Source organism: Xiphias gladius, chromosome 18, assembly GCF_016859285.1.
Source record: "Xiphias gladius isolate SHS-SW01 ecotype Sanya breed wild chromosome 18, ASM1685928v1, whole genome shotgun sequence".
NCBI lineage: Eukaryota > Metazoa > Chordata > Actinopteri > Istiophoriformes > Xiphiidae > Xiphias > Xiphias gladius.
In genome coordinates this window covers 13290953-13312673 of record NC_053417.1, presented here as the reverse complement: position 1 = coordinate 13312673, position 21721 = coordinate 13290953, and the positions used below count along the sequence as shown (strand labels likewise).

At 42.3% G+C, this 21721-nt stretch overlaps 1 protein-coding gene across 3 annotated transcripts in view; it reads left to right on the top strand.

Annotated features, from left to right (window-relative positions):
- Nucleotides 1-21721, top strand: part of rerea (arginine-glutamic acid dipeptide (RE) repeats a) — a 124792-nt gene that overhangs the window by 12883 nt on the left and 90188 nt on the right. For 2 of the 3 annotated variants that reach the window (XM_040152149.1, XM_040152146.1), the window contains exon 2: nt 13991-14071. The exons of the other annotated variant lie outside the window; for it this stretch is intronic. The gene's annotated coding sequence lies outside the window, so the exon portion shown is untranslated. The remainder of the gene's footprint in view (nt 1-13990; nt 14072-21721) is intronic. 3 annotated transcript variants of the gene reach the window in all.

Here is a 21721-nt window from a genome sequence, read left to right as displayed (position 1 = left end):
CAGCAGTAGATGATTTATTCAGCCTGACGTTGTGATTTTTTTTTTTTTTTTTTTTTCCCCCTCCCGTTTAGGCATTTCAAGAATAGGTTTCATTCAGGGAGGGGGTGATAATACAGTGGGGCTGGGTTCGTGTGTCTTTCTAATTGTGCAGTGTGTCGTGAGGATTGTGTCGGAGTGTTTCCCTGTGTTGGTGTTTTGTGTTTTGCGTTAAAGGTGTAGGGGCATGGGGGTTAATGTGCTGGAAAAGAGTGATTTAGGTCAGTGGTCGTGTCTGCATCTGTCACTCTGACAAGCTAGCGCTCTAGGAGGCTGTGCAGCGTTGAATAAAGGAGCGAGTGAGAGACAAGTGAAGAGAGAGCTGGCTCTTTCAAATGGAAAAAAAGGAAAAACTGACTTGACTGTGATTTGTGCTCTCAGCGACAGGCACCGTTTTACAAGCAGCCGTTTGATATAAACCTAATCAGTTTCACCTCTTTATTGAGGATCAAGACCGTTAAAGCCTCTGCAAATAAGTGCATGTCTCCCTGCCTTCCCCCATCTGTTTTTCCTTCTCTCCCACTCTGGTTCTCAGCTCTCCCTGCTGTCATTTCTCCTGGTCATTTTTCCTTCCATCCTCTCAATTTCACCACGCTTGTCTTTCTTTCTCTCGAGATCTTTCCTGTATTCCCTCATCCACCCTCTCCCCAGTTTCAGTCAGGAGTGCACTTCAGTTTCTGTGTAAATATCACAATCACTGATGAGGAAAAAGTGCTGGCATTTCCACAAGGGGATTAGAGGAGCCATTTTGTGTATCTTTTATTAATGTCTCTATTTTTTGCGCTATCTTCACAGGAGTTGTATGGGTTGTTTCCTGTCATATAGGCAAAAATATACCTCCATAATTGTTAAAAATTGTAAAATTCCCCTTTGCCCGTAGTGATAAATGCCTACAATCTGATTAATTTCTTTCCTGTAATGTTTTTATGTTATGTTGGGATATTGGTTAAAACTAATTGTATTTATTCACACTGTTGTTCGTCTTCACAAAAAATGCTCAATGATATCATCATAAAAACAGTTTTGCTAAACACAAAATAAAAATGTGACAATTAGATTGATCCAGCCGCTGAAATTATTAGATAGCCTGTTTCAACTAGCCTGTGCCGATTGCTAGCCTTTTCTCCCTGCCCTATGGCTTGTCCCTTTTGTTAGTGAGCCAATGGCTCTCTACAGGGCTTAGTCTAATCAGTGCTAAATATTCAGCAGTAGCCCATAGTCTAATCAGCCAGAGCATAATCATTGTCAACCAATTGCATTCCTCTTGACCTCCCAGATGGAGGTAAACTGCACAACCTCTCCATAGCGCCGCCTCAATTACTGCAGCAGTAATGGTGATAAAGAAGACCACAGGCTCAAATGAAAATGGCTGATTGATGTGGACACACATGGCTCATAATTGGATTTTAAAGCAAGGATGTTAATGGTGTTAGGGGCGCCGTGGTGGAGCGGGATTCTAAACACTGACCAGGTATTTAGTGATTTAACCCTCCTGCCTCCTCATCTAATGCAGTTGTGCATCACAACAGTATCCTCAGGGGTCTTGGTACCTAAAGCACAATCCTCTTGTCTCACCCCTGCTGCAATGTCAAGGTGTGTGTGTGTCTGTGTGTGTCTGTGTGTGTCTGTGTGTCTGTGTGTGTGTGTGTGTGTGTCTGTGTGTAAGTAAAATGCTTATGTGTGCTGCCAGTGACTGGCTCTCTTATGCTAGTGACAGCTGTGGGGTCAGAACAAAAAGCTGTCTATTTCCAAAGCATCAGCCCTCCTCATCCTCCCATCCAACATGCACAGACACACACAGAATGAGTCAGTGGGAGAATGTGGGGAGATGGTATCTGTCTGTCCTAGCTACTGTACCGAACAAGGCTACGACTAAAGCTTATTTTCATTATTGATTAATCTAACAATTATGTTTCCCAATGAATCAAATAATAATTTAATCTCTAGTCTTCCCTTCACCCAGCTCAATGTCTTGAAATTTATTTTGTCTATCCAACAGAAAAACAAAAACAGAATTATTCAGTTTATCCATTTCTATAAAACTGATAAATGTTGGAAATCCTCACATTTGAGAAACTGTAAGTGGGAAATGTTTAGTGTTTTATTTGATGCAAATCATATTATCTATTATAAAACAGTCTTTTCTGTAGATTGACTAATTGATCTATCAACAGAAGGAGGAGCGGGTCAGTCGTGTTTTGCTGGGGGCCATTTCAGAGCCCTCCTTGTTGTCGGATTACTCTGCATTTATTTCTGTTTATCCTAATGGAGAGTGTTAAGTGGGGTATGTAATTAATTGACCCTGGCAGCTCAAAGGGGGTGTGGATGAGTCCGGGAGCAGGTGCTGACTGGGCTGCCCACTGTCTCTTGCTCTAGTCCTCATGTGGGTGTGTATATCTCTACCAAGTGCCCAGCACTCCCGACTGACCGATTGGCCCAGACGGCTCTTGGTAAGGGCAATGATGCTGGATGCCTGAGCTTGCGTGAGCGGCATAATACCGACTAATGCCTGAAGGAGCGCTCTCCCCCTTTCTGTCTCTCCTCTCCCCTCAGCTGCTGCTTAGCAAAGCCTGGCCAGTGCAGTGCAGAGCTGAGTGCCTCCTTTTCTACTCTCACTGCTCTGCCTGGCAGTTTATTAAAGGGAATACTAGCTTTTTCCTCGCGCCCAGGCATTTGATTTCGACAGCAACAGAGGCTGTCATGGCATATAAAAGGCAGCGGGCCCCAGAATTATGGAGCACACAGCAACTGTATTTACTGCGTCATTCTCCCTGCCTCTGACAAGGGAGGAGGAGGAGAGGAGGAGAAAATGGAGGACAGGCTGCTGCATTCATGTGTCTTTATATTGACATGTCTCATCAGGGAGAGAGGTGGATAGAAAGTCTACAGTGAAGCCATCAATCAGCCCTTTTCAATACGCCTGTCCAGTACACTGTAATACTTACACATAAAGACTGACAAAAGGAGGCATTATTGCTACTGTTGACATATTTTTATAAACCCCTTTTTCATTTGGCTTTGTCAGATGGATTAAAATAGTGGGGTGATTGTGGTGTGCTGGCTAAAAGTGTAAACAAAGCAGTTTTATTTTTGAACTGAGACAAAATAGATTGAAATCATTGTTGGTCTTCCTCAGATGTTTACCACTTTTAGCTAATCACATAATTGGTTAAAATGGTTTATTTCAATTCCAGTTTTCTAAAAAGTGTTTTCTCCCTGAGCCTCGCCTTGAAAACAACTTAACAGAGAGAGAGACCCATTTTTCTGGCAGTATCCCTCACTGAGGCTGGGTCATGCTAATTTTTCATCTGTATCATTTCATTGAGCTTTAATTAACACAACAGGATTCGGTGTCCTCCAGTGTCATCTGCTCAGACAGCTAATACAAACTCATTAGCCTAAATCCCAGTAACTCTAAAACAAAATGATATTACACTGTTTACTCCTTTGGTATATATTAGAATTGATTGTATTGATGTATTCATCCACATAAATCCAGGTTTTCAGATCATATCGTAGGCTACCTCATCTGCTTGGTATCATATTGGAACAAGCCTTTGTTTAATTTACAATCCTGGTGCTACTTTGTTTAACCTGCTTCAGTTGCGTTTGAGGCGACCAGCTGTCTGTCTTCGTTGTGCATCTCGATGCTCTAGCCTGTGGTGACAGCAAGAGTAATGTATTCATGGCGCAGCCACGGTGAGAGGCATTACTTTACCTTTGCTTAATTGAGGGGAAACTCCCCTGACACCTGCTTAGCACAGCACTCGGCTAGCAGAACGGCCAAACTCAACCCTAGGAGCTGAGTCCACTGATCCCTGACTGAGAAATAACACAATCCGAGACCACCCAGGGACTGCCGAGGGGAGGAATGATTTAATAATGTTGATGAGATATTACACCGACCCCTCCTCCACTGTCTCCCTCTTTTCTCTCTCGTTACTTCTTACCTGGGGAGGTAGACAGCTCTGACTCAGTGCCTGAAGGTGTATTTAGATGGGGCTGCTAAATATTTCATACCCTAAAGACAGAGACTCAGTAAAAGAAGAAGAAGCAAAAAGTGGAGCAAGAGGGGCAAAAAATTCAGTGCATAGGGTTGACATGGATTGTGGAGTGAGGTTAGGGAGTGTAGTCAAGGGCAGTCGGGGCAGCCTTGTAATTGGCTGACACCAGAATATAGCAGTGGAAGTGTGTGTGTGTGCCCGTGTGTGCCCGTGTGTGTGCCCGTGTGTGTGCCCGTGTGTGTGCGTGTGTGTGTGTGTGTGTGTGTTTGGGGGCACTGTCTGAATACTGTAAGGCCAAATATGTCGCTCCAGCCCAACTGCATTGCTTTTGGGTTGTTGATATGCTGCCATCACCTTGCACTAGAGAGGATGTTGATCTCAAGTACAACAGACATAGTATATTATTTTCTTTGGGCTCCAATCCCAAACTCCCGCCTACCTCGGTAGCGATACAGGCGAGGTCCCATCTGAGACTCAGCGTGACAGCTCGACTGATGCTCCTGCCTCGTTTTTAATTGTCCCATGCCCTAGGGGCTGCCGGGAGCTAGCAGGGCAGGGCTGAACATTTTCTCCAGGGGGATGAGGAGAGGTGGGTGACAGAACGCTCGCAATGTCAGGTGCGGGTGAGGAGAAAAGAGATGGAGAGGGGGCTGACAAGCTAGCCATGGGGAGCCGAGTAGTGAGAAGCCATTCACTCAGATGGGAGAGGAGAGAGCTTTATGAAAGAGGAAAGCACACAGGGGCGCCCATCTTTCTGCTCCAGTACCACTGCACTCACATCTGTTGTCAGCTAGTCTATTAACTAACACCACTGCTAGAAATGCGTGCAAGGAGCACAATGCGGCCTGAGTGGTACAACAGTGACAGATTTTTGCACTGTGACTAATTGTACCCTCTGTCTTTTTATTCAGAAGTTTTCTCATCGAAGGACTTGAAGAGTCTGTTGCTTTCGCTTTGTCTAGTCAATTTGTGGCCCAACACTTCCCCCAATGATCACACGTCTGCTGGACAAAACTTCATCCTGGTCAATTTTAAGTTGTAACAGTGTGCTCGCCACTTACTCATTCTTAAAAATCTGGTTCAGCTTGATGGATGTGATGAGAGCTACAATTTGAACATGTCGCCTTGGACTGAAAGTAAAGGTGTTGAGCATTTTCAAATTTTTTTCACAAATAATTGATTAATTGAGAAAATATTCAGCACCTTAATTGATACTGAAAATAATTGGCAGTTGCAGCCCTAGATTTGATTGTGTTATCAACTGCATTTACATGGACTTCAGCAATCTCAAAACCGACCTTATTCTACATATATATTTTTATTAGCTGCTTATGTGGGTGAATATCTTTAGCTGCCTACTCCACATTATGTTGCAGTATCAGTTTCTTTCCATTATTCACCCTCATACCATATCTCTGTCATGTTGCTACTTTGTTATAACCTTTGTACAGATTCTGTAATAAAACTGTGCTTGGAACTATATATAGCGTAGCTACATGAAAACTGATTCAGATGGTAGAGCTTGTTTTATCAAGCAGTCACATTGCTACAAAATGCTATCAAAGCTCTGACTGTGATTCATCATTCCATTAAGGTGTACACATATCTAGAATGCTGGTGAATCAGGCAATTGGAATTCATGTCTAATGTGATTATGCTTTCTCTGATGATGACCATATTGAGGTTAGGGTAACTGGAAAAGTATTTTTACATGGCAATTTATTATTCACAATATTGTCTCAATTGGATAAATTATTGAGAAATTGCAGTCCTTCTAAACATAGTCATTGAGCGGTTGAGTCTTTTTTTAGTAAAACATCTGAACAATAGCATAGCTGTTCAGGCCTGCTGGACTGAAATGTTGTGCAGCCAAGAGGAAGCAGCAGCATGGTTTGGGTTTTGCTCTTCCTGTGTTGCTGGCACATAGACGTCATCCAGCCAGTCATGCTGGGGCCAGGGACTCTGAAAATAGCCCTAAGGGGATTGGGGCTGCACTGATAGCATACCTGCTGTTACCCTGAGATGTTATCCAACTGCAAGCCAGCCCAGGCCCGCTCCCAGCTGCTGTGCTTTGTTTTGGATTGTTCTGCAATACCACACACAAAGATTGAGTGGGGCCATTATACCTCTTGCTCTGTAACACTCCCTGCAGACACACAAACATACACACTCATGGTTACTTAAATCTGCACAAATATGCATCGTCACTGCATAGTGGTCTGGATATGTTCGTCTTTGCACATACAGATCATCACACACATACACACAGACATCAAACCAGATTGCGTTGTCACCACAAAGAGCTTTGTAGCGGCAGCACAGGTAGGCTGGCATTTCGCAAAGGGTCAGAGTTGACTGCAAATTACAGCTTGTTGCCGACCGAGGCCGATCATGGGTCTCGGTGCACTCAGTGTTTACCCACACACCTGCACCCCCCCGGATGGGAGAGACGGCAGCTCAGCCAGGAGCACACAGCCATTTTGTAACACCTCAAGGAACTCTCCCTCTTCTCTCCCTCCTCTCCCTGTATGAGGAATAAATGAGGTGGTGCCATTAAGTGAATTTGCTGTTATTTCCCCAGGCTCTTAGCTGAAGATGTCAAACCTTAGCCAGTGAGGCAGCCAAGGATGACTGCCGACTCAGTCAGAGGCAAACACACATGCACCACACTCTCTGCTACGCACATGATCAGCTTTCATGCTCCTGTGTAATTTATCAAATTGCTTGGGCATGTGATGAATGGGCCCAGATCTCAAAAGGAACAAAGGCATTAGGTTTGCATTAGGTCGCTGTTATGCCCATGTAACAGCTTAGAAGTTAATTACAGTAAATGGTAAACATCGTATTCACATTTTCTGAAACAATAATTCAGTAGGCCTAATTGCTTTGTAGTTTCACAGACTACACTTGAGCAATTACACAAGTGGAATTGGCTTGTTCTGACTGTTCAATCCCATTACTTACACTGCATACTACTACATTCGCTTAGTGCATGGAATGAGCAAATTCGCTTAATATTCTCTATGTTTTCTCACAAATCCCCGCATTCACACATCTTTACTGTAGAAGAGGCTGTCTCTCTCCTGGTGGTTTGTCACAGTTCCCCATTGTATTGCACCCCGCCTTTCCTTCACACTCCAAATCCCCCCCTACTCTTTCTCTCCCTCCCTCGCTTCCTAAATAATTTCTTTACATGTGTGTGGGTGCCCCCTCTCGCTGTGAATCTGATACTTCATAACGGCAAGAGGAAATTGAGCTGACCTTGAGGCTGCCGAGCTCCTTTTATAATGCTGATGTATGGGGCTGTGGGCGCAGGCAGCCAGTAAGTGAGAGGCATGTTTTTATTTGCTGGGGAGCAGGGCCCACTGTCAAGACACATAACAAGGTTCATTTCTTGCCCACTCAAGCTAGCTAGTATGCCGGGAAGCTTAGTGTCAAGCATTCAAGCCCACTAGGTGTGATTTACCTGCATTAGCCTTTGTATGCTGGAATAAGTTGCATCATGCTGCCTAAAGATGGTGACAGGCAAAGCCACAGACAGGGTTAACCCTGTGGATAGAATGAGTTCAATAAAATGTGATTTAGATGGTGCCGCTGCATTGCAAAAGTATTACTGTTTGCAAGGCCCTTAGCTCAAGGTTGTACTAGGGATTAATTCATACAGGATTGTTTCTGGTCAGTTCGCATTTTGTAGAGCGGGTGACAGGGCTGTCATTTAAAAACAACACAGTCTCTCTGACAGCCTTATACCACCCTGGCTGTTAGTGGTGTCATTATTTGTTCAGCAAAGATGGCCCACTTTCTTCTCTTCAGCAGCTCTCTGCTCATCAGAGCAATCAGCTACATCCTAACACAATCAAGCTGCTCTCAAATTACAGTCATGATTGAGACCAAGTCGGCGGCAGGAAAAGATGAGAGGGCTTATGGTTCAAGCATGAAAGCTGTTCAGGAGGTTGACATGATAAATTAATATTTGTAAAATATAATGCAATCTAATGCAATAGCCCTGCAATAAATGGCACCTTTTGTGATGCTTGGAAGATGCATTTTTGTAAGAGATGTGTTGATTCAGCTCTCTGGCAACTTTGTGTCTATCTTCTCTTGTTTTGTTATATTGATTTGAATAATATTTCCAGCTCGACAATGGAGTTTAATCAACATACGTACCCAAAATTAAACTAGGGCTGCAACCAAAGATCGTTTTCATTTTCAAATTAATCTACTGGTTATTTTCTTGATTAATCATTTATTTCTTTAGTCGCTAATGCCAGGAAATTGTGAAAAAGGGCCATTACCAAGTTCCCACAGCCCACCGGGATGATTACAAATGTCTTTTTTTTTGGTCCAAAGATATTCACTTTACTAGCATAGCATAGCATCACAGAAAAATAAGAAAACCTGAAAATCCTCACAATTGAGAGGCCAAAACCACTGTTTTTTTCCAAATATTGCTCTAAAGTGACTTAAATGATTGATTAATTAAGAAAATTCTTTCAAATTAATTTTCTGTCAATCGACTTAACTTTAATGAACTAATTGTTGCAGCCCTAAATTAAACATTAAGTTTCACAGAGTTTTTTGCCTGGCTTATTTGTTGGATTGCAGTTAATAAAATCAATATTCAAAATGTTGTATCTACCCCTCTGTTTTAACCAATCTAATAACAGTACTCTTTTGACAGTCATACCTACGCTTTAAAATATCAACGTTATTTTCAATGATCATATAAAGCAGAACACATTAATTCAAATTAAATCTCAGCCCATGCTGCTGAAGAAAAAAAACATTTGTAAGTGCTTAGTGCAATTTAAGTTTTCCCATCACTTCTGGTGCTACAAACTCCAACTGATATTGTCACAACAACTATGTCTGCTCATTTTTTTTTTGGCCTGTACAGGCTGCGCTGTAGTTATATTGCAGATACTTCTTCTGTCCACAACCTTAGTCTGAAGCTTCAAGATTAAGACTGGTGATTTTCAGTAAATGTCACAGTAAAAAAGCATTTACTCTGAGTTTATATCATACTATGTTCTACAATCCTAATGCAACATTAATGCAATGCTATTGGAATAGTCCAACATACTATGATGATACTTTTCCATCTCCCACATGAGGAAGTTTTGTCTTCAAATGTTTAACCATGCATATTGAACAAAACCAAGCTGCCTTTGCACAGAATGTAAGTTAGAACGCATTCTCTTGAATGCTACTTTCAGGCTCATTGCTGGTTACATGGTTTTCAAATTAAAACCACTTTGACATGGTGGTAGAGTTACTATTCACTGTGATGAAGGGACAATAGAAATATTATACAAGTATTCATTTGTTTTGACTTTGTCAGGATTGTTAAATAGTAATTTAAACCCTAATTGGGAGCTTTGTTTGTAATGGTAGTGCTGTGGTTGACATTAAGATGAGCGGAGGAAGCTCATCACCCCTGCCAATTCAGCTCACTTCTCACATGGCACAGATCCACTTGCCTACCCCCATGTCTGGATACTTCACTCTGAAAACAGGCAAGAACCCAGTCCATTCACAGCCCATCCAACAACACAGTGAATTTGCACAAAATATGTTTTAGAAGCTTAACAACAGTGGACTAATCAAATGATCTAGATTTTCCTGTTGTTTGATCTTGGCACACTGTGAGTCCAGACCTATGACTGTATATAAAAATGGATAACATGACAGCTCCACAAAAAATAAAGCCAAAACATCTCAATCACCCACTGTTGGCTGTCTGCAGTATAATTCATAACCCCAACATGGAGGGGACATGGGCCAAACTAAAACAAAGTACATGTCAAGTAAATATTTCCCAAAAATGGTTTGTGTCATTTTAGGTAGGTCTTATCACACTGATGTACGTTCAAGTGTTCATTTTTCTGATAAGTTTGGTTTTAATTAGTTATTTGATGCTATAAAAAGGGGGTGTGTTATCATGATTGACTGCTGTGTGTGCGCTTGCCATTGAGTCAGGCCAGTGTTTGGGCAGGACTTTGATTGCGCGGCTCGACCTGCTGATCACTACTGTGCAGACTCTGGCTCCGAGAACGACACCAGTGCAAGATGGCAGCTCCCGTATCCGGGATATTTTGGTTTCATTTTTGTACAGTGGGAGGAAGAGGAGACACGTCGTCCATCTTTATATACAGTCATTGGTCCAGACAATTACAGTGCATGAATGATAATGATATCATTGGCAGCCCATGGCCGATCTATTAGGGCAGGGGAAGTACTTGTAAAAACCACCAGAACCATGCATAGAAATATTTGCACTGCCAAATGCTGCGCAGAATGGTCCAAATCTGCTTTGCAAATGCCTCCCTGTAACTCCCCTCCCCACCTCACCACAGTGACAGTAGCATGGTAGAAAGGCAGACGAGCCCGCTGGTGCTGCTGACTGGCATTCTGTGTGTTGATGAATGTGCCGGCCTGACAGCTCAATGTGCTTACCTAATAGGAGCTGCTCTACTGTCACACTGAGTTTCTCTGTCTCTCTTCCTCTCTCACTCACCTCACTCATGTCTTTTTCAGAGGTAGTAAGGAGAGAGTTCCACTTGCCTAGACACTGCAGTCTCCACACTCTGTTTCTCAAAGGTTAATGGAGCTGCCTCACAATGCACAGTAATCACCAGGTCATTGCTTTTGTTTGGCCTGATAGGTGGCTAAGGTCAGCCATGATGACCAATGCAGCCATTTTGAATGAGGGAGTCAGGTTGCCACTGGTTTCCAAATAGGGTTGTCAAACTGAGTTGAGATGAAAATTTTGCTTTGCTTTCCATGAGCTTATAAATTTTACAGTTTTCTTTTTTAATCATTAGGGATGTCCCTAATGACTAATTTCTTTGTCGATTTAACAGGTCTAAAAGTCAGAAAACACTCAGAAAACAGTTAAAATTAAACATAATATAAGCAGGAATTAAGCGGGATCACAGCATCTGCGGATAAAGGGTGTCATATTGGTTTACCGAGTATGACTAATGTTAGCGGTGCTAGCACCAGCAGCTTTCTTTTTTGTGGAGCTTAACGTCCACATGCCTGTGCTGAATCTGGTTACACATTGCTACGCCAGTTTATTTTGACACAGCCTACATACAACCTTATTTTCATTTTCTAGATAAAAATACTGCCAAACCGCACTGGTTTTACAAGAAGCAACAGCCCTGGCTAGTGTTGGGCAGCTGTGTAACATCCTATATACAACAGTTAACTGGTTTTGTACACTGATAAAATATTAATAATTAGTTTAACCAGTATTTTCTTGTGCCAACTAGTGAGCGTAGCAACGTTTTATCATTTAGTCGACTAGTCGTGCACATCCCTAATAGATATACAGGTGTAATTATTTATATTGGACAAAACATCTTGTAGCAGTATAGCATATCCTTACACAATTGACACCTGCTCTTTGAGTGTGGAAATTGTGAAGATGTAGAGGCTATACAGGCTATCTTTGGTTTCTTCATGTTGTGCTGTGGATGTGTTTGAAGTGGTTAGCATGAGCCTGGTGTTAAAATAGGGGACTGTTGGAGACACTGACAGACTGAGAGATGGACTAAAGTCATGAAAGCAAAGCGCTTGTCTAGAGTGAATGTGTGCGTGTGCGTGTGCGTGTGCGTGTGTGTGTGTGTGTGTGTGAATGCATATCAGATATCAAAGACTGAGACCAGGCAGCTAACAAAAGGAAAGGCCAGTTTTTCTTTGTCATCATCCACGTCACCCTATGGTTCTCACATATAATAACCCTCCACTCTAAGGGAATGGACGTGATCCTGCTCTCACATGAGCACACATACTAGAATATAGGAATGGACATTTCTAAGCTTGTTGAGCTTGTTTCAGTTGCTATGTTGAGACTATTGGGAGTGACTGAATGGATGGGCAGTTTGTTAAGGGAAGAATGTTGCATACCATCTGCTATTTGGATACAGCCTCTAGGCCGAGATATGAACAGATTAAAATGGAGATAGGTTAGTCACAGACTGATTTTAGAGGGTTTTAAAAAACTGACAGACAGATGAGCCCTTGTATGTGTTTTTGCTTGATGGCCACATTGTCTGTCACTGTGGAAATCCCAGAGTTACTGAAGGGATTGCAAAATCAATGTGAGCTATTCATACATGGATCTAATCCTCAGCTTTACTGCCATTTAATCTGTGGTTATGGCAGGGCCTGATGGCTCTGATGCTGTCAAACAGATGTCCCTGCTCAGCCACCCAGGTTAGGCTGCACCTGGTGACACCATTGAGTCCTGGCGCTAGGTGGCTCACTGCACATTTCATCTTGTCCTCAGGTAGCAACTGTTGTATGAAAACATGCATTATAGTGTCATAATGCATCTAAAAGAAAATCAAGCCAAACGTTTAAATCAAACATCCACGACCTCAAAATCGTCTTTGATCTGGATGGTTGTTGTGTGTATTGTGCCACTCTTTTCCTCCAAGTGTCAGACAATAGTATATCCTGCTTGCTGTGCCGTTGAACCGTGCTGAGATTGCATGGATAGACATAGTGTGATTTTATTCACTGCACACTGCACACCTGGTGTTATTTTGTACTTCAAAACCAAATAGACCATTTCAGTTCAACATACAGGCTGGAGTTATACTGCAACAGAAAGGGAATAAATAATGACAAACAGTATCATATTGTACGTCTATCTCAGGATGTTGCCTTGTTTTGTGCAAGCTTTGCCGCTAATAGATAATTGGTTAAGCAACCGGCCACAACCTCCTTAAAAGAAAAATAGCACACACAAATCCTGCACATATTCATCCTACATATTCATCCTACATATTCATCAGTTGTTCATCTTATCTTGTCCGTTAGGTGTCCTTAATTTTTTTTTTTATCCTCATAATAGTAAATACTGTTTATTAATATACAACAAACAGATAAGCTATACTGTATATTATTCAAAAGCATCTGGACAAATTATTCAAAATTATCCTCATCATTTCTTTTGTTTTTCCAAAAGCTTTAGCCACCAAAAAAAAAAAAATATATATATATATATATATATATATATATATATATATATATATATATATATATAATATATATAAAATTTTTTTTTTTTGGTGGCTAAAGCTTTTGGAAAAAGTAATAGGTGATAATTGTCTACAACGAACAGGTTTCATGAAGAGAAAGACACAACTGTGCAAGATTGACAATATTTAAATGAGTTAGAATATTGCTATGCTATATTGATATGTATTTAACAGTTAATTTGATCATTAAACCTCATACATTACTGCAGGCACTCATACAGAATAGAAGTGCACACACGTACACATTCCCAGTCTGTGCAGTATTAAAATGCTTACATTGAAATGTAGTAGATTGATAGTGTGTGTGTTGTGTTTCTGGGTGTTAAAGAGAGTAAATGCAGGGAATCTCTCAGTGTGCGGATGCTGAATGCGAAATGTCAATGTTATTGAACAGGTGCTGCGAGGCAGAGCTGTGATGTTTTTATTTCCAAGCTCTTGTCGAGCGAGGCAGAGAAGAGAGGGCTCATGGGATAATGGGGGAGGTTCGGGGCTGGGGGACTGACTGTGTGTGTGTGTGTGTGTGTGTGTGTGTGTGTGTGTGTGTGTGTGTGTGTGTGTGTGTGTGTGTCAGGTATGAGTGCCTAGATCGGTGTGTATCAAGAGAGGTTTATTGAGAGGAGGGAAATGAATACTGGCTTAGAATAAATGCTCACAATCTCCTCATTGAAAATGTTAACTGCACTGTGAATGATGATATTTTTCTGTGCACCTTCATGTCTTTCAGTGGCTGCATTCACAATGTGTTCTACATGATGCCAAATATGGCAGCCGCCTTCACCTATGCATACACTTCTACTATCAAGCTGTTGTCACCTCATTTGTTCCATTTACACATCATTCATGTTTTTTTCCCCCTCTCCTCTGTGTGTGTGTGTGTCTGTTTTTTTTCCCCTTCAGTTTTTCTCTTGCAGACTGTCGTTGTGTCAGTACTTGTTGAAAAGCAGTGTGGCAGTGAACTAGGAGGTGAATGCAGTCAAGGTTAGTCAACAATGTTTTGTGACACTGGAGCGCTGACTAACGCAGCATATTCCTCTGCCCTAATCCCCTCTCCTTCCCCATAATGTTTCTATTCCTACACCGCCTAGTGGACTCCGATCATGTTCTCTACCTGCCATTTTTGCTCTCAGCCTTATTCCTCTCCATTATCATCCTTACCCATTGTTGTGCCTCATCATCTCCAACACACTCCTCCTCCTCCTCCTCCCAGCCATCACTCCTGCTACTTTCTGTGCCGCTGGAGAGAGCAGCTCAAGCCTGTCAGCACTCATTCGTCCCTCAACTGCAAAGTCATGCTAACCTACTCCTGTGTTTTTGTCCGGATGCATTATTTTCCTATTTTTATATGCAGGCCTTTCTCCTTCCTTTTCAGTCAGTGCAGTGCTGTTTTTGGGCAATGTCACGGCTTCAAGCCGCCAATCTACCAGTCTTTTTTTATTGCAGTTTAACTTGTGATTCTGCGTTGCACTCTTAATTCCAATGAATGCTTGAGAAAATGTGATTACCGTCGTGCCATTTCCGCTCCCCTCTCCAGCCATTTAAAAAAAAAAGAAAGAGAGAAGAAAAAAAAAAAAAAAAAAAAGGTGAGAGAAGCGCCTATCTGAATGTCCAAAACAGCGGCAGAGAGTCCAGTCATGATATGGAGGGGGCTGCGGTTCAAAGCTGACTAGCAGGTTACTTAATGAGTTTGGTAATTGGCTTGCTTTGGCCTGCGCGCATCCCTGCCCTCCTGCTGCTGATGTGTGCAGGAACAGGGGGAGCTACAGCTTGCACTCCCTCCCCTTCTCTTTCATTCCCTCGCTCGAGCCATCCATCTTTCTTTCCACCCATCCCTCTTCCACGAGCTGAATTAAGGAGCTAATGCTGCATCAAGCCTCCTCTGTCTATTTGCTCCCGTTCCTATTATGAAGACAGTTAGCATGCTGCATGTTAGGTTTCCACTCTGCTATGTATCGAATATCACCAGTGTTATCCTATCTCTCATTCCCCTGGTCTCTACCACTTGGTCGCTATCTCTTACACGCACACTCACTTTCTACCACACAAACACACACACACACACACACACACACACCTACACACATATTTGTTATATGTTAGATGCTTCGTGCATTATGTAGAATCTGTGCATCCAAACAAGCAATTTGCAGAATTTCCAGTTCACCACTTCTGAGTAGTAATTCTCAGTGTGTCCACAACAGCATAATGAGAAACACAGTTCCATGCTCAGTTGATTCATAAGTCCAAACAATGAAGACAAAGAATCGCTGGCTTGCCATGTAATCATAAATGACACTTAACATATTATTCTCAGATTTCAGCACATTATCTCCTCACCAGAAACGTCAAAGGGACAGCTGTTCTTCGTGTGTCAGTGCTGTTGTAATAATGTGGGGGGGGGGCAGTATCACATCGGGCTTAATATCTCGTTAACTCATATTTTAAATTCTAGTGATAATAGTCGAGGGGAAAAAATCAAAAAGGACCGTCTAGATTTTGTTGTTATTGACAGAGGTACGGTTTTTAGTCGGGATTTTTTATTGCTTTGTTTGATTATAAAAAGGTTTAGTGCCTTTGGGAATCTGCACTCTTGAGGCTAACTTAATATATATTCTGGCTAATGAGCGAACTTCCCACTGTCTTTCCTATTCACATTAATTTCCATTTTGTATGTTTAAAAAGCCATAAATAAAGGCTGCATGCATTAGTAAATGTAGCTGTCTACAGTTGCAAGACTGCTGCCAAGCTTTTTATCTACTCCCACAGTGGAACGGTTGATTTTGAACGCTGTAGGGGTTGGAAGGCCAAAGCACAGCTAAGTGGCTCCTCTTGACCTCAGCACTGATCTCCAAACTGTCTACGCCGACTGCACACAGACCGATTTTACCCATTCGCTCCCACAATAATAGTCTAATCTCATAACAGAGCCTCAACACCCTGTCTGTGTGCTGTCTCTTTGAATAACACATCCTTTTCTCACCACACCCAGTGCTGACATGCTGACCGTACATTTGCCTTTGAGATTACTTCTCTGTGCTGTTATTCATGCCAAATGATAAAAAAGGAATGTGAAGAGAGTGAGGTGGAAAAATCCAGGATGTGAAAAATTAGCCTGAATGACTTGAGAACCTTGTTCCTCTGACCTACAATGGATGTGCTTATTCTAGTTATCTCTATCTTTCTGTAAACTAGATGGCTGAATCATTAGCTTACACACTGCGAGCAGCCATGCGTGACCAGAGGAGAATAATTGATTTCTGAATAAGCATTGGTACTGGAGTAAAAAAAAAAGGTACAGCTTTGTGGGCCATTGCGCCATATTGAGCATCTTAATATGCATGTCATGAATTATCGTGTGTGGAGTTAATTTTTTTTTTTTTTTTAAACACACTATGAACCTCAGTTCCCCATACATCACCCCCGCTTTTAGCACAGCAACAGCATGAGGCTGCACCTCCGCTCTTTGTCCATAGGGTGGCGGTGTATGGAGGTGAGACAGCCATGTGCTTGTGTGAAATGGAGCAGTCACTGGCTATCTGAACAGATTAGCTTGGAGACAGAAACCACACAGGAATCACACACCACAACCGCCACTCTCTTTCGCTTGATCATGACCCCATTTGCTTTGCAGACCGCTGATCACTTTTAAACACAGTTTCACTGCACTCCAGAGCTAAGCATCAGACACATGTACTGTTTGTTTATCTTGCTGTGTTGTTGTTCATAAAAGGATTTGCCTGAAATGTAAACTTCCTTTTTTGTGCCAGAGCCCGCACTCTGTCTCTCTGTGGCCCTCTTGGAAATATATTCTCATTCCTCAGAGCCTGTTCTCCGTGCAGCCATGGCAGGCTGAACTACTCTTTTATTCAGATGAACGAGTACCCTGTTTTGCCTGGAGAATCAGACAGACATAGACAGTCCATGTGAGAGCTTGAAGAATGTCTGTGGAAAATCTGGGGTTTAGGGAAATATCATCTAAGGTATTACACGTGTGCATTTCATTGTGTCTGTTTTCACTTTAAAATATGTGATTTTATGGCCACACAGAGTTGGCTGATTATTTTCTGGTTAATAAGCATTTCACAACCTGATTTTCTTTTACCTTAGCTTCTTTCTTCATTTCAGCAACCTGTCATCAAATGGAAACGGTAGACCTCTCTGTGTTAATTGTGTGACATAGTGTGAGATTCTATTAAAAGCTGTTTGTTGATTTTGCTTATCTATATCAACATTTGTAAATGAGCAATCAGGTTTTCCTGTAATTCATAAAGAGAAAATGCTTTGCTTCCTCTCACTAACTTTTTATCAGTTTGTTTGCCAGGTGGCAGCTATCTCCATCTGGAATAAGGTTTACTCGCTGTGATTTTTATTTTTTTTTAATATGCAATAGTTTTACCAAATGGCTGCTGCAAGCAAGTTTCACTCTCTTGAGTAGCTTGTGTAGCTTGGCAAAGAGATTAGACATATGTAGCCTACAAGTGTCTTGGTTTTCAGAGTGTTGTGAGGCTGCCAAATGTTACTGTGAATAGCTATGTAAACAAGATAGCTATGTGAGGCTAGACCTTGCACTGATTGCCTAAAGTGAAATACCATTCCATGGCTTCCCTCACATTTTTACAACTGTGTTAATGATCTGAAATAAAGACTTGCTAGGTAGCAGCTTAATTACTAGCTGTCTGTTTGGATTGTCTCCAAGGGACATCTTGATTTTCAGTTAGTCTTTTGTCACCTTGATAGGGCTTTGTGTTGTGTCAAGAAAAGTGTAACCTTTATTTTTTAAAGGTCCTTTTAAAAAAAAATTTGTAATGACATTTTTCTCTGTCGAGCAATGTAGCAATCCTTGAAAACCTTGAATCTTCATTTCCACAAGCCATAACCCATATTTAGTTGAGTAATTTCCTTGAGTTACTTTGTTGGGAGATTGGAGAGGATTGTTTTATTGCTTCCCCTGCTCTCAACCCCCTCTAGGCAAAGTCTGTGTTTTAATTAGTCATGTAAGACCCTATTTTCCCTTTGGATTCCCCCAACTTTACAGTGCTCTCTTAAGAATCCATGTAGGCTAAAAGGGGCAGTGAATGATTTGAAGTCAGCTTTTTTTTGCTTGCCTGCCAACAGAGAAGGGGGGGCTACCAGCACTTGCCGTCAGTATGAGGAACAGTAACTCTAAGCAGCAGTCACACAGAGTCTTTGTTCTTTATGGATACAGTATGTGTGGCAAAGAGAGAGAGTCATTGCTTTAAAGCCCCATCTGGAATAGCACTGTTCACATTTCTAATATGTGAAGAACTGCTCCTGTAGATAATACCTGTCTGAGAATGGTAAAATGGTCTAAGGTTCAATCTAGCACATCTGGTCTTCCTCCCCGTATTATGTTTTGGCAGCAGGGAAGTTAGCTTGTTACACCGCAGAGATTTAGTCATGTGTTAAAATCGAGCTTCTGAAGTACACCCCCACCCCTGCCACAACCTAACCCTCCCCTTGGTTTACAAGTCTGTTTTCTTCTCTCAGTCCCTTTTTCCTTCAACTTGTCTGCTCATCCCTGGTGAATGTATTAAATGAAGTTACTAGATATGAGTGCTTAAGAGGCCAGGGCCTCTGAGGCTTGCCAAGTCTCTCACAGGCTTGGCTCAGTCATCCATGTCACTTTTTTCTGTTGTTTCAGCTACTGGCTGACTTATTTGTATTGCCGAGCACTTTCTCTCTTTCTCTGTCTCTCTCTTGTTCTCTGTGTTTGCTGCCTCTGAGTGGCTTGTTTTTCTCCGGCGTGGAGAAATCAGGCTAAAGCAAACAGTGTGTGTCAGCCACAGCTTTTGTTAAGTATTCATTTTTAATGAGTGTAAGTGGTTACAGAATCCTATAAACCATAAATGGAGTAGTCAGGCTGGGGAGGGGGGAGGCGGGGGCCATGTTGGCCTTTGATTCAGTAGCAGTCTTGGAGTCTTTTTGTTAAGTAACACTTGTACTAATTATGTTTGATGTGGATGAAAAAAAAACATTTCAAAATGATAGTTTGTGTTCTTTATTGTGCCATTTTTTTCTTCATACGCCCCCTCTGGTTTTGTTAGCTCTTACAAGGAATTGTTCATGCTTTAATAATCTTTGGGGAAAAGTTGCAGCAAAGTGTCATCTTTCTCTTCAGAGCAGCGCACAGCTCTGTTAGATTCATTTACTCTGAATTCAGAACAAGGCACCAAATAACTAGTTTTTGTTCTGTTGGGATCGAAGGCGCTGTAGCAGGGGGTGCTAAGGGATAAGGTATTGTGATGGGCCGTTTGAATGCTGAACAGAATTGAATAGACACAGTCAGCTTCCCAGATACATGCTTAGGCCTGTAGAATGTGGAGTGCTTTGCTTGTAACTGCACCGGTTGTCTCCTTTCATTATCGGTTAATGGTGCCCAACTTGACAGAGCCATGTGATAAACAGAGGAGCTGTGAAATCCTGGAGGTGGAGTTCTCGTCTGCCTGATAATGGGATCTCATCTGCCAGAGAGGGGAGCCTGCCCCGGCAGCCAATCCAGCTTTGCATTGCACTGCCTTCAGAGGGGAGTCACTGTACTAACCCCTCACTGCTGTCTTGGTGAACCTAAGCCTCACTAACCCACTGAGAAAGCTTGGCCTTTGACTGGTTTCTTCTCATAACACATGATAGAATAAGTTTTGGAGCCCTTGTGTTCCTTTTAGGCTTTGATTGTGCATAAGAAACACAGAGGGATGTGTATTTCTGCCTCGTTATCGGTCTTGAATCCTATGAATGTTTGCGTAACTCAGGAAAGGAGGCAGACCGTGTGTGGGTTTGTGTAAATATCATAAATATTGACCTTGTGAAATGTATACATACAGTGATAAGGGAGGAGCTGTGGCTGCTGTGGTGTAAGGTTACTATGTGGAGGGGGAGTACAACTTCTCAGGACAGTTGCCACAACAGAATAGCCCCCCCAAACAAACACACCCACACACACACACACACACACACACACACACACACACACACACACACACACACACACACACAAACACAAAACCCCACTCTGCTTCTGAAACGAAGACAGCTAACACAGTGCACACCACACTCACCTCAATTTCCTTACTGCCTGTCTCTCCTGCTGCCCGTGTTTGGCTTTAGTGCAAAAAGAGCCTAATGTGCAGACTATTTGCTGTAGTTAATTGGATTTTGACAGTGATCCAATATCATGTTTAAGACAATGAAAATGTGTCAAGCTATTCGCTCACTGAAATGTAAATCATCCTATTTTATAACTTATTACCGTCTATCTTTGTTTCCCCATTCCTTTTACATGTGTGGGGGGTATTGTCAGGGACCCCCCCCCCACACACACACACACACACACACACACACAGACACTGGTAGCATTTAGATAAAGAGAAAACAAACTGTGTGTTATGTATTTTCTACCAGAAAATTACACAAAATGAGTACTAAGACCTTGGAAAATATCCAGGATCACATTGGATGTAATGTGCAGGCTAACCATTAAAATCAGCCTCCCAAATACTGCTAATGGACTATTCACATTATCATCCCAGCTTGTTTCTGCCTTTTTAAAGGGTGGGGTGACTAATTAATTCATTATCCAAAAATGCAAATGAGCTCCACAAGCCTGAACAGCATTCAGTCGCCCTCCCTCTTGTGTATTTTCCAGCAAATGCATGATGTTTTCAGATATAAATCAGCGAACTGTATGTAAGAACATCATTTTATCCATTCATGTATCTATTTAACCGTTAAAACGTGACATTGCTGAGTTGCATTGTGCAGAGAAAAAAAAATGTAGGCTATTAAGCCATTATTTACAAGGCACTACTACTACTATTACTAGCTTTCACGGCTTTCATTGTCTTGCTTTAGTGTTTTAGTCACATTCCCATAAGAGGTACCATTGATCGGTTAATGATGGTCGGTCGGGCCACTTTGGCCGCCATGCATCTCGCTTCCCGATGCAGTTGCAAGCAAACACATACACGGTGCACGCAGCGTGTCCCTACGGAGCTGCCATCAATCAACAGCCCCATTGGCGTCCCCCCCCCCAAAACCACCACCACCCTTTTGTCTGTGACGATTATTTGAATCCAGTCCATGTTTTTGTTTCGCTCGGATTTTTTTCTTTTTTTTTTTTTTTCTTTTTCTTTTTTTTTTTTTTTTTCTTTTTCTTTTTTGGAGTGTGGTCGGAGTAATTCTCCTTCGCTAGTGTCTGGATAAAGAAAGACTAGGTCAGCCATGTGGATGCGTCTGTTGAACAGCTGAAGGGGAGGAGGAGGGGGGTTTACAGAGACGGAGGGAGCGATAGGGAGAGCGTGGAGTGTGTGTGCATAGGAAAGAGAGAGAGAGAGAGAGAAGGGGGGGGGAACCTGCCTGTGTGTGAGTGTGTGCGTGCGCGCGCGCGTGTGTATGTGTGTGTGCGCGCGCGTGTGTGTGTGTGTGTGTGTGTGTGTGGAAAAAGGAAGCGGAGCCTGTAAACGGCGAACTCGCTGGTTTCCTACCCCTCGAAACAACTAACAGCGCTGTGTTACTTTTCATGTGGACACTATCATCGACAGCAACAACAACACGGCCAAAGGGAATAGGAGCAGCTTCGAGGGGGAACTAGCCGACGTTGTAGCGCCTTTCCTC